This window comes from Triticum urartu, chromosome 6A, assembly GCF_056163025.1.
Source record: "Triticum urartu cultivar PI428250 chromosome 6A, HENAU_Tu73, whole genome shotgun sequence".
NCBI classification, from domain to species: Eukaryota; Viridiplantae; Streptophyta; class Magnoliopsida; order Poales; family Poaceae; genus Triticum; species Triticum urartu.
The window spans coordinates 47,486,881-47,497,600 of record NC_141878.1 but is presented as its reverse complement, the minus strand read 5'-3'; the positions used below and the strand labels follow the sequence as shown (position 1 = coordinate 47,497,600).

The 10,720-nt window shown below is 41.6% G+C and overlaps 2 long non-coding RNA genes and 1 pseudogene across 2 annotated transcripts; 1 reads left to right on the top strand and 2 right to left on the bottom strand.

Moving 5' to 3' along the window:
• Window positions 1-590: 590 nt before the first annotated feature.
• LOC125516655 (uncharacterized) lies at window positions 591-2,163 on the bottom strand. The gene is made up of 2 exons (XR_007287374.2): window positions 1,344-2,163; window positions 591-1,010 (listed from the first exon to the last, which is right to left on the bottom strand). It is a non-coding gene; the product is annotated as an uncharacterized LOC125516655 (long non-coding RNA).
• A 2,614-nt stretch (window positions 2,164-4,777) lies between these two features.
• LOC147963799 (uncharacterized) lies at window positions 4,778-10,210 on the bottom strand. The gene is made up of 3 exons (XR_015609428.1): window positions 9,166-10,210; window positions 8,366-8,460; window positions 4,778-8,206 (listed from the first exon to the last, which is right to left on the bottom strand). It is a non-coding gene; the product is annotated as an uncharacterized LOC147963799 (long non-coding RNA).
• On the top strand, window positions 5,200-8,437 carry LOC125513395 (receptor kinase-like protein Xa21; annotated as a pseudogene).
• Window positions 10,211-10,720: the final 510 nt, after the last annotated feature.

Below are 10,720 nucleotides of genomic sequence, written 5' to 3'. Positions count from 1 at the left end.
CCAAATCCTAACCCTAAATCCTAACATTAAGCATAACCCAAACCCTAAGCTTTGTTCATCCCACATCAAAAATTAACACTACTAGACCAACCATACTCATTAGTAAATACTACAAACATCATATTGTGGAACAATGTTCAAAACCAGGGTTAGGATCCACATGAACAAAACCATCCAAATACACAAATCCAACAAATAAAAATTGGACAACTCTAACGTCCACACGTGTGGTGGAAGTCAAACCCGCCCACACGTTCTATAACACACAGACTACGCCATGTCACAGCATGCATGTGGGAATCTTTTTGGATTTTCTATTTTTTAAATGTTTTATCTCTTAAATGAAAAATCCGATTGAAGATCCGCTTTCACCATTAAATCCCTCGCGACAAGATCTTCGAAATTAGATCTCATATCAATATATTTCGACAAATTTTTTTGGGGGGTTAAAAGTTGACGTGTCTATTGCACATGAATTGCCATGATATTTACACCGGAGTTGCCATGATATGTTTCAGCTATTTTCTTCTACATTTAAAAGTAAATTTTGACATATTATAAAACAGGGAATTAAGAAACTAGACTTGCCATGCACCATAAACTAAAATTGCCATGATACATGCACTTAAAATTGCCATGGTTTATACAAAAAAATATTTTCATGGTCAAAGTACTGAAATTGTCATCATAAAAACACTAAAATTGTCATGATCTACAAACTAAAATTGCCACATGGCAACTTTAGTTTAAGCACTATGGCAACTACAGTGTAAATATGTCACGCCCCAAAACATAGCAGTGACAATTGCCACATGCTTATAAATTCAATTCAAATTTATGAGCATGTTAGGCCATCAGGTTAACAAAGGTAGTACATTGGGATCATTTTTTATTCATTATCATAGGAACGACTACCAGTGTTCTTGCTAGTACATGCATGCAAGTTTCTTTATTTCATCCCCTCCTGTAGTACTACTTCTACTGTTCACCATCATTTCCATTGCTCATCTCTGCAAAAATAAATAAGATAGCAAGAATGAGTATGATGACACTCAGCAAGCACACATGTAGCAGGGAAAATATGTGACACCGGAAGCAAGTATATGGATTAGCCGTAAGAAAAGAAAAGAAACAGGAATGGTAGAGAAAATAAAGATGTGCTTAGAAATAATAATTTTGGCATCACACATGGCCGCAAGCTTCCTGACCCAGGAGTCACAGGGGTGAAATTTCACGCTTTTACACTCTTAAGAGGGGTACTCCGACGTCAACAGTCTCAACTGGAACCACACAGGCTCTACTTGAGCAAGATTCTTTTACCCGCTAAGACCCGACTACCCGACCTTACTAGTGTCGATCGCTCCTACGGATCCATCATCGACACGCTTCCGAATGGGTGTCGTTCTTGACGGAGAACCTTGACAGTCTCATACTTGTACTGTGACCGGTACAATGTTTTTGCCGTCGTGATGCCTTAGTGTTAGATTTTTCATTAGGGCTGAAACATTAGAAGAGGAAATATTATCTCAAAAGATCACCAATATATCATCTCTAGCTTGTGCACAAGATTAGCTAGTCTTGCATGTGCTATTCTTAGCATAACGAGTGTACAGGTCCAACAAGTAAAAGTGAGGCGTACTTAGTCAGAACAAAGCATGTGGTACAAGATAGAAAGAGAGAAAAGACAAAATAATCTAGAGGAGTTCTTGGAAGATAAGACGCATGCATCTTTCACAACTAGCATGCAGGACCAAACCACCATGCGTACTGTACAAGGACACACTAGCTGATGTTAAAGAATTAACAACAAGAATAGTGCTACAAACTAGCTATATAGAGAAGCACTAGCAACAGCGGCATGGCATGAGGAAAGAAAGAGAAGGAGCAGGACATCTAGAGAAGCTAGATGGAACGCATGTTTGCCTTCTCCTGATTCTCTCGACACAGCAGCAGGATTTCTAACGCCTGCTCTGCACGAGCAGCTACGGCTCTACTACTACTACCTCTAGTGAAGAGAGACAATGGTTGTGGTGTGAGGTCCAGCTACCCGGCCCTTGGCCCTTTATATAAGTGTGCAGCCGTGCAAGAGACAGCAATGCATGCGGTGATCTAAAATATCCACCATCCATCTGGGCTCTTCTACACACAGCTTTATTTTAATTGCCACTAAGTAAAATTGATCTAATTGACACGTATGTCTGACAACAGGAATAGATAAGCTTGCTGGCCTGTACCTGAGTCAGCAACATAATTATTTCCATTTACTAAACATTTTATTTTCAGTTGCCTCCCTGACCCTTCCTACAGCCAGCTACTTGTTGAGAAAAATATCTGATCTAACTCTTCTCACAAATTAAGGGAAAGAAAAAAAATAAAAGTCTGCCTAGACCAGTACGTGTACATGCATTTGGGTTCTAAGCAATTACTACTAATTCTTAAATAGTGGCATCCATCATATATATTATTAGTGCAAGCTATCAAACCATCCGATAATCTCTATAATTGGCTTAAAATATTACTACTATACTACTTTGCATAATTTAATTTTCACGGGTGTTACAAAACATCATGGCAACTTTTGGAGAGAAAAAATTCATCGAAACATATCAACATGGGGTCTAGTTTTGAAGATCTCGTCAAGGCGGATTTAATGGTGAAAATGGATTTTTAATTTGGTTTTTTAATTAGAAGATAAAACATTTTTAAGCCAAAAATTAAAAAGATTTCTGCCAATGTCATTTGTTCATACGTGGCAAAATGAGTGGTGATAAATGCATGCGGGCGATGTGCAAACGCCCACACGTGTGGGCGTTAGTTTTTCGTAAAAATTGAAAAAACTAACGCCCACACGTGTGGCATCTTGCATATCGTCCACACGTATCTTTTACCACTAATTTTGCCACATGTGAACAGATGACATCAGCAGGAATATTTTTGGTTTTCTGGCTTAAAAATATTTTATCTCCTAATTAAAAAATCAAATTAAAAATCTGTTTTCATCATTAAATCCGTTTCGACGAGATCTTCAAAACTAGATTCCATGTTAATATGTTTCGACGAAAATTTTTTTGTCCAAAAGTTGTCATGATGTTTACACTGTAGTTGCCATAATGCTTAAACTAAAGTTACCATGTAACAATTTCAGTTTGTACAGCATGACAATTGTAGTATTTTTGATGATGGCAACTCCAATACTTTGAGCATGAAAATTATTTTTTGTATGAACCATGGTAATTTTAAGTGCATGTATCATGGCAAATTTAGTTTATAGTTCATGGCAAGTCTAGTTTTTTAATTTCCCATTTTATAAATGTCAAAATTTACTTTTAAATGTAGAAGAAAATAACTGAAACATATCATGGCGACTTCAGTGTAACTCCATGGCAATTCATGTGCAACAGACATGGCAACTTCTAACCCAAAAAAATTCATCGAAATATATTGATATGAGATCTAGTTTTGAAGATCTCGTCATGAGAGATTTAATGGTGACAATGAATTTTCAATTGGATTTTTCATTTAGGAGATAAAACATTTTAAAAACTGAAAATCCAAAAAGATTTCCACATGCATGCATGCGGTGACGTGGCACAGTTTATGTGTTATAGAACGTGTGGGCCGGTTTCGCTCCCACCACACGTGTGGGCGTTAGCGTTGTCCTAAAAATTTATGAGATGAAGGAGAATACCTCAAGGAACGGAAATGACACTGAATTCACATACCAACAAAATCGATTTGCAAGGATTTGAGGAGGTTTAAGTTAAGAAGACAAAGGGAAAAAAAGGCAAGAGCTCGGGATGACTAATGAGAAAGATTAGCGTGAGTGATGAGTGGTGGGTGAGAGCCCCACGACCACTTAAAATATCTAGGGCAGAAACACCATGGGCTATAGAGTCTCTAGAAATGCCGGTAGGTTTGTCGTTTCCAACCTGCCACGTCAGCCAGCAACGCCAACGCGGCCTGACCGTGGGGTAGGGCAGAAACAAGGCTGGTTTGACATTTCCATGTTCACCAGAAATCCAAAAAGTGTCAGAACAGAGATTTTATTTTATGGGGAATTTATTTTATGCTAAAGTGTTCCCACAGGGTTAGGACAGAGATTTTGGCCCGGTGCAAACACTTGTATCTCTGTCTGTTCTAAGCGTTTCCTGCGCCAGCACACAAAAATGCAGCTGCAAGCTAGCATGTCAATCACTCAAATGTATACTCCCTCCGTTCCAAATTACTCATCACAGAAATGGATGTATCTAGAACTAAAATACATCTAGATACATCCATACCCGCGACAAGTAATTCGGAACGGAGGGAGTATATGTTAACTGTATATATGATTGAGGTTATACAATCATACTAACTAGACAAGTGGGAATATTAGGGTGGGTGTGGAAAACGGCAAATTATTTCTGCATGATTTCTGGGAAATGAGACCAAGACCAGAAACATATGTATATATCTACTTACTACTTGTACTTTCCAACCAAACCAAGCAGGCCTTATAATACTATAGCTAGCTAGTTAGTGTTCATGCGTACAGTGCTAGCTAGCTGAATTAGCGTTGCCATTAGTATTTCTGAGCAAGGCCCTTACAGCCTATATATAGCACTGCTAGCTGTATTAGTTACTATCAACAATTAATGTATCACGGTGAAAGAAATGAAATGAATGATGCAAATCCCTCTACTCATTACTGAATGTAACTATTTCAAACACAGCAGCCAGCCAGCCAAACCGATCGATATACATTCAGAGATTCAGTGAGAGCAATTTGATTTGGAAATAAAACAAGAAATCCCTCTACTGATTACTCTTAATTGAACTTGTTTATTTAGCATTCATTAAACAAAGACAACATCACTCTTTATTACTAACACAATACTCCCTCTATCAAGTGTCTCAACCTTAGTGCAACTTTGTACTAAAGTTAGTATAAAGTTAAGACACTTATTTTGGGACGAAGGAAGTACATAGAGTTGAGACGGTTGACATGTCTACCTCACCAACTTGCCACATTATTAATTCCTCTATTTAGCTGACGCATCTAAATACAGGTTTGAGGTCTCCCAAGTCGTCAAGACAAGACAAACTCTACATTAATTACTGTTAGCTGGGAAATGAGAGCAACTTGCTGAACATTATTGGAATATTAGCAATCAAGCGAGACCAGAAGCATATACGGAGCAGAGCAGAGCAAACCAAGCAATGGCACTGGGAGTCATGAGTTTGCTATGCTCATTCCTGGCCGTCCTGTCGATCGCCATGAAGGCGACCGCTGGCGACGAGGCCGCGCTGCTTGCTTTCAAAGCGCACCTCAGCAATGGTGGCTTGCTGGCCTCTTGGAACAGCAGCGCCGGCTTCTGCAGCTGGAAAGGCGTGACGTGCAGCCAACGGAGGCCAGCACGGGTGGTGGCGCTGAGATTGAACGCCGCCGGGCTCGCTGGGCCACTCTCCCCGGCCATCGGCAACCTCACGTTCCTGCAGACTCTCGACCTGGGCACCAACTCGCTCCACGGGGGCATTCCGGCGAGCCTCGGCCGCCTCCGCCGCCTGCAGGAGCTCTACTTGGGAGAAAACTCCTTCTCCGGCACATTACCAGTGAACCTGAGCTCCTGCACCAGCATGACCAATATGGGACTGTACAACACCAAGCTTGGCGGGCGCATCCCGGCTGAGCTCGGCGAGAAGCTCACATCCCTGGTAGCGATCTCGCTGAGAAACAACAGCTTCACAGGGCTCATCCCGGCGTCACTAGCCAATTTGTCCCGTCTACAAGTCCTGGACCTCTCCAATAACCAGCTCGTTGGCTCGATTCCACCAGGTCTTGGCAGCATCCAGAGCATGCGTTTTTTCAATCTCTTTGGAAACAACCTCTCCGGTATGCTTCCACCTTCTCTCTACAATTGGTCGTTGATGGGAGCATTTGAAGTAGGGTTTAATAAGTTGCATGGAAACATTCCGGATGATATTGGTAGCAAGTTCCCCAAGTTGTATTATCTTGGCTTGGGTCATAATCAATTCACAGGAACCATCCCTTCCTCAATATCAACATATCTTCCCTTGAGACAATTGGCCTCTCCCATAATGGATTTAGTGGGTACGTGCCTCCTGCATTGGGGAAGCTGGGAGCTCTCCAGACAGTATACTTTGCTGACAATAAGCTTGAAGCGGATGACAATGATGGGTGGCAATTCATCACTTCTTTGGCAAACTGCAGCAAACTGAAGACGTTGGAACTCAGCAACAATCCTTTTGGAGGACAACTACCTGGTCCAATTGTGAACCTCTCAACGACCCTCCGGTTCTTGCAGGTAATGAACAATAGGATCTTTGGGAGTATCCCTGCAGACATTGGCAATCTGGTTGGTCTGGAAGTACTTGGGATAGCACATACTTTGATATCCGGAGTGATTCCAGAGACTGTCGGTAAGCTAGAGAACTTGGTCGCTCTAGGCTTGTACAACAATAGCTTGTCTGGGCTCATACCGTCATTGCTAGGAAACCTTTCACAGTTAAATAGGCTTTATGCATATTATGGCAACTTGGAGGGGCCAATTCCGGCAAGCCTGGGAGAGTTGAGAAACCTCTTTGTTCTTGATTTGTCAAAGAATTACCACCTTAACGGTTCAATACCCACAGAGATTTTTAAATTACCCGGCCTCTCTTGGTATTTGGACTTGTCAGACAATTCCCTTTCTGGTCCCCTTCCTAATGAAGTTTGTCGTTTCACAGATCTTAACCGACTGACTCTATCAGGAAACCAGTTGTTTGGCAACATACCTGATAGTATTCAGAACTGCTTAGTGTTGGAATGGCTATCATTAGACAACAATTTGTTTGAGGGAAGCATACCTCGGTCACTGAGAAATATAAAGGGGCTCAGAGTACTGAACCTGACCATGAATAAGCTCTCTGGTAATATTCCTGATGCTCTTGGCCATATTGGAAGCCTGGAAGAACTATACATACCACACAACAGCTTATCAGGGTCAATCCCATCAGTTCTACAGAATTTGACATCATTGTCTGTACTGGATATATCCTTCAATAATTTGCAAGGTGAGGTGCCAGATGAAGGTGTTTTCAGAAACATCACTTACTTAGCAGTTGCTGGGAATATTAATTTGTGTGGTGGTACACCTCAACTTCACTTGGCTCCATGCCCCACAAGCCCCTCAAGCAAGAACAGAAAAAGGATGCCAAAGTCTCTTGTAATTTCTCTAGCAACAGCTGGAGCAATCTTGCTGTCACTTTTAGTTCTTCTTCTTCTTTGGATATTTTGCAAGAAGCTCAAACCAAGCCAGAAGACATTAGCACACAATTCAATTGTTGATGACCATTACAAGAGAATCCCATATCATGCATTATTGAGGGGAACTAATGAATTTTCAATAGCCAATTTGCTTGGGAGAGGAAGTTATGGTGCGGTTTATAAGTGTGTTTTGGAGACTGAAGATAGAACATTGGCTGTCAAGGTATTTAATCTTGGTCAATCTAGGTATTCCAAGAGTTTTGAGGTTGAATGTGAGGCCATGAGAAGGATACGACACCGTTGTCTGATTAAGATCATTACTTCTTGTTCGAGCATCAACCACCAAGGTCAAGAGTTCAAGGCATTGGTTTTTGAGTTCATGCCCAATGGTAACTTGGATGGTTGGCTTCATCCAAAATCTCAAGAACCCACCACAAACAACACGCTTAGCCTTGCCCAGAGGCTCGATATTGCTGCTGATATTGTGGACGCAATAGAATATCTGCACAACTACTGTCAACCATTGGTAATCCATTGCGATCTTAAGCCAAGCAACATTCTTCTTGCTGGAGACATGAGTGCACGAGTTGGAGACTTTGGCATATCAAGGATCCTTCAAGAAAATACAAGCGAGGGGATGCAAACTTCATATGGCTCAACTGGAATTAGAGATTCCATAGGCTATGTTGCTCCAGGTTACCGAAACTATTCTAATTTATATTTTCCTTTTCACTCGAATATGGCATGCTAACCAGAAAGCTTTGCATAATTGTAGAGTATGGAGAAGGCTCTGCGGCCTCAACAGCTGGTGATATTTATAGCCTTGGCATATTGCTGCTTGAGATGTTTACCGGAAGGAGCCCAACAGAAGGCACATTCAGAGATTCATTGGATCTGCACAAGTTTGCTGAGGATGCTCTTCCAGATAGAACCTTGGAGGTAGCTGACCCAACAATGTGGCTGCACAGCGGACAACATGATAACAGTACAAGTATTAGAATCCAGGAGTTATTGGTTTCAGTCTTCAAGCTTGGCATATTCTGCTCAAAGCAACAACCTCGAGACCGAGCACTAACGAGAGATGCAGCAGAAGAGATGCATGCAATCAGAGATGCGTACCTCAAATTTGTAGGGGGGCATGGAGCAGAAAAAGATGCCTCGACTCGAGAACTCCAGAATAGCCTTGAATAAACAAGCTAGTATAAGGTATAATCCTGCATGATAGAAAATGTATGTAACGTTTCAGTTAGTAATTGTTCTTAGAGCAATGTTGCTTTACAACTGTATCAAATAAATGGAGAGCCATGGTGTTTTGCAACAGTAGCACTAGAGCTTGTTCTGTAGAGGTCCAGAAAGGGAGCAGTGTAATTGTTTTTCTATTCTCAAAACTGTGCATATGCAGGCAACATTACTTCATGCTTCAGGTAAACCAGTGGACCTACAGTTCTAGAGGGTTTCAGAAGTTCCTCTTTTTTCTTCTTATTTTCTTTTCTAAGAAAAACAATCCGATTTTATTTGTTTATGTGGCTAAAACAAATTTCATCGGATCAGGTCAAGAACACTAAAATAAACAGATATATCTAATTTTTTTTTGTGAACAAGCTTCCTTCCTTCATTAATCAGTACTCCCTCCGTAAAGAAATATACGAGTGTTTAGATCACTACTCTAGTGATCTGAACACTCTTATATTTCTTTACAGAGGGAGTAGTAAACATTAACAAGAAGGCTAAGAACCAAGCCAATTGAAGCACACGCCTTGGCCTATCAACAATAAAAAGAAAGGGAGGTTTGAAAACGCAGATGCAATTTGGTAGGACTTGAGCCAGCATGGTTATATGCCTGCCTCGGACCCTCACACGAGTCAACAAAGAAGCTAATTAAATTGCATTGTATTGCGGAGATCTCATATTCATATCACCAAGGCAAGTGTGTCTGGAGTCTGGACTGGTTACTGTCACTGGATATCTTTGTCAAAGCCATCAACAAGACTCTCTCCTAGATATATACATAAAGATAGAATGCGGGAGTGCTTGGTTTCTGTGCTGAGGCTCAAAGACACTGCCTCCAAAGCAGGCATTGATAAGAGCTGCTGCGGCAGAGATGTGTGCCTCCTGTTTGCCGGTAAGCATATAGAAGAGAATGGTGTCTTGTTGACATTTGAGCTGGAGTGATATGAGACATATGACCCTACAACAAATACAAGCCGCTTCAGTTAGCGAGCATTTGTTTTCTTTGCAACCTATATCAGATATAAGCCCAGTGTTGTGCAATGGCAGTTTTCAGCAATTACATTGGGTTCTTAAAAATTCAAAAGATCCGATAAATCGCATCCTCAATCTCCAGTAATGCAGCAAGTTTTGTGCCCGGTGTTGTGCAATGGCAGTTTTCAGCAATTACATGGATGAATTTGCCAGTCCAAGCAAATTAGTGGTCAGTCAAACTGTATATTGATTTGTACACAAGGAAAATCATAAGGGATAGTGGGCGGTGGCAGCAGCAGAAAAAGAAAATTCCCTGGTAAATGTTTCACATACCTAGTAACAAATTAGTGATGTGTACACCAAAAAAAAAGTGGAATCATAGACTAGAAACGAATCAATATCATCCATTGATTCAGAGAACAAAAGCAACAGCAGCAGCAGCGGGAGTAGGAGGTAACATCCAGCAAACTAACCAGCGCAGGAAGTGAAACTAACAGGCAGCGCAGCACGACCTTACCTAGCTACCTACCTACCCAAGAGGATGAGGATGCCAACATTGTGTGGATCTGGAGAGCTGGCGGCGAAGAGGGACAGGGTCGTGGGCAGGAGGCCTACCTACCATGGTTTCCCAGACCATTGCCCATTGATTTTAGGGCCGGTTCCGGGAGGAGAGAGGAAAGCGCCATGGCCATTGGAGGCCGGCGACGGCGACGGGGAGGAGGAAGAAGACGTTTCGGGGAACATGCTAGATTACGTATTCGAGGCGGGGTTGAGAGCCGTGAAACGTATTCTATGTTGTAGTAACCCCACCTAGATTACATATTCTGTGGTTGAGATGGTTAGGTGGACAGTGATATTCTCAACCCACCAGGGTTCAAATCCTGGTGTTTGCATTATTTCTGGATTTATTTTAGAATTTTCGGCAATGCGCTTTTAGTGGGAGAAGATGTTTCCGTCGACGACGAGGTGTCTATGATGACTTCGTAAATCTCAATATGATGTGTCGGCTCAATCTTTTGGAGGTGCTCATAGGGGTAGGGTATGTGTATATGCGTTTATAGGGATGAGTGTTTGCGCGTGTATATGAGCGCTTGTGTCTGGACTGATGCTAAAAAAAAAGAATACGTATTAGCGGTCGGCTCACGGATCGCAGAGATGTGCGTTTTGTATGGCAGGTTACTTTGAGTTCAGAGCGCCTTTACTATATAGTACTAGATGATACTCCGTGCGTTGCTACGAAAATTTATAGCTTTTAGCATGGTATCTTAAAAG